Source organism: Arachis duranensis, chromosome 9, assembly GCF_000817695.3.
Source record: "Arachis duranensis cultivar V14167 chromosome 9, aradu.V14167.gnm2.J7QH, whole genome shotgun sequence".
NCBI classification, from domain to species: domain Eukaryota; kingdom Viridiplantae; phylum Streptophyta; class Magnoliopsida; order Fabales; family Fabaceae; genus Arachis; species Arachis duranensis.
The window spans coordinates 75,164,093-75,167,260 of record NC_029780.3 but is presented as its reverse complement, the minus strand read 5'-3'; positions in this window follow the sequence as shown (position 1 = coordinate 75,167,260).

Here is a 3,168-nt window from a genome sequence, read left to right as displayed (position 1 = left end):
CGTAAATCATTGGTGGGAATTTCAGATAGGCGTATGAAGATGTTGCGCTCCTTCTGACTCTCTACTTTCCTACTGCCTTCATCCAATCCTTCTTACTCCTTTCCATGGCAAGCTGTATGTAGGACATCACCGTTGTCAATGGCTACATCTCATCCTCTCAATGAAAATGGTCCAAATGCTCTGTCACAGCACGGCTAATCATCTGTCGGTTATCGATCATGTCGGAATAGAATCCATTGATTCTTTTGCGTTTGTCATCACGCCCAACAATCGCGAGTTTGAAGCTCGTCACAGTCATTCAATCCCTGAATCCTACTCGGAATACCACAGACAAGGTTTAGACTTTCCAGATTCTCATGAATGCCGCCATCAATTCTAGCTTATAGCACAAAGATTCTGATTAAGGAATCCAAGAGATATGCACCCGGTCTAAGGTAGAACGGAAGTGGTTGTCAGTCACGCTTTCATAGGTGAGAATGATGATGAGTGTCACGGATCATCACATTCGTCATGTTGAAGTGCAACGAATATCTTATAATAGGAATAAACTGAATTGAATAGAAAATAGTAGTAATTGCATTAAAACTCGAGGTACAGCAGAGCTCCACACCCTTAATCTATGGTGTGCAGAAACTCCACCGTTGAAAATACATAAGTGATGGTCCAAGCATGGCCAAATGGCCAGCCCCCATGGTCTAAGAACTAAACGTCCAAAGATGTGGTCAAAGACCGAATGGTCAAAAGGCCACTAGTACAATAGTAAAAAGTTCTATTTATACTAAAACTAGCTACTAGGGTTTGCAGAAGTAAGTAAATGATGCAGAAATCCACTTTCGGGGCCCACTTGGTGTGTGCTTGGGCTGAGCTTGAGCTTTACACGTGCAAAGGCTTCTTTTGGAGTTGAATGCCAAGTTGTAACGTGTTTTTGGCGTTCAACTCTGGTTCGTGACGTGTTTCTGGTGTTTGACTCCAGAATGCAGCGTGGAACTAGCATTGAGCGCCAGTTTGCGTCATCTAATCACGAATAAAGTATGGAGTATTATATATTGTTGGAAAGCTCTGGGTGTGTAATTTCTAACGCCGTTGAGAGCGTACCATTTGGAGTTCTGTAGCTCCAGAAAATCCATTTTGAGTGCAGGGAGGTCAGAATCCAACAACATCAGCAGTCCTTTGACAGCCTTTTATCAGAATTTTGCTCAGGTCCCTCAATTTCAGCCAGAAAATACCTGAAATCACAGAAAAACACATAAACTCATAGTAAAGTCCAGAAATGTGAATTTAGCATAAAAACTAATGAAAACATCCCTAAAAGTAGCTAGATCCTACTAAAAACTATCTAAAAACAATGCCAAAAAGCGTATAAATTATCCGCTCATCACCAACCAACTGAGGAGAAAAGATTTATGCCCCCAAGCTAGAGGGTGGCTGGATTTTGTAAGAAGGTCTCTCGACCTCAGCTCCAACACTTTAGAGGTGACTTTAAAAAGGGCTGTGCTCATATACAACATAATAAAAAGAGAGAACGTTAATATCAAGAAATTAATTGCCAACAACATCAATAGGGTGCTGAAAAGCACCAAGGATAGCTCAAGGTTGGCATTCCCTAGCATCATTTAAAGGCTTTGTGATGAGGTAGGGGTGGAAAAGATTATTGATGAAGTTCTGGTGGAATAAGAGAAGCCTATAACTACCAAGAAGATGTCCAAAGTGGTGGCTACCAACACTCTTTAGAGAGCAAGGGAGCATAGAGCTCATGCTCAGGTACCACAAGGGCCGCCACACCAAGAAGGAGAGGCTGAAGATCAACCACAATATCTAGCACTACCACCACCAATTCAACAATTTCCTAAAGGTTTCAACTGGGAGCAATTGCAAGGAGACATACACCAAATGAGAGGAGATATACACCATCTGAGAGAGGATGTCAACCAACTCAAGGAACAACAACAACATTGGGGCCAAGTGCATGAAGACATACAACAATTCCAAGGAAGTATGGAATACTTAAAGGAGCAACAAGGCCAGTTCAACTGGGGAGAGATGCAAGGCAGCCTCAACAAAATAGTGGAACAAAACAAATGGCATCTGAGGAACCTTGCTGAGTTTAGACATCTTTATGATGCTAGAACCATTTCAAGACGACAATATGATATCAACATACAACCGAAGCTGAATCACTTGTGTAATGCTGTGGCAGCCTTGAACCCTGGATACTCAACATTTGTACAAGGAATGGAGGAGTTAAGTGCACAACAAGAAGAAATTCTGACCAAGCACAAGGAAGATGAAAGAACCTACATGAGAAGGCTAGGATTTTAGAAGCCCAAGGACACAAAGGCACAACAAGGATCCTCCAAGATGGATGATGATGACTCCTCCCCCTCCAAGAAGAAAGACAAAAGAAAAGGGCCAATGAACTGAAGCTGCTCAAGGTTGTTGACTCCCATGGTTGACACTTTAAAATTCTGAATTTCTGTTTGATTTCCTTATGTTTAATTTCTGTTTAATAATAGTTGCAAGGTTAGGATAGTTTATGCTTCATGATTGATTTCTTTATATTCTGAAGTCTTTTATGAGTCCTTTATGATTAAAGAAAGAAAATGCAATGTTGTTTAAGTCTAATGATCATCAAATAAAAGAGTAGTTTGATTCCATAAGAGTCTATAGTGAGTTCTTGCAAAAGCAAGAGTAAAAGAGACTAAGACCAAGTGGGACTATTCAAAGCCAAGAGATAAAGGAACTAAGTGTAGGACCTTGAATGAACTTGAAAGAAAATGAGTCATGATGAGCAACTAAACTTAGAGAGGGAGTGAGAAGTAAAAGCTAAGGATGTTCGTTGAATATCTATAGAACCAAGAAGTAGTAAGCAACAAAAGACCCAAGGCTCTGAGGGGTGTTTCAACACCTAGTACCCTAAAACCAATTGGTTTGGGAGTGCTAATTGAAAGCCTAACTTAAAGGGTCAATTGAAAAGAAAAGTGAAAAAGAAAGAACAACCAAAAAGAAAGAGGAAACAACTCATGCTACATCAAGGTGACAATCAATAAAAAGGGCCTCTAAGGCATATACTTGGAAGAACCATCAAAAATCTAAGAATTCATTGCGAATTTGAAACAATAATATTCATGCATGTGTTAAACACTTAGCCTTATCTTTGGTAATGTATGC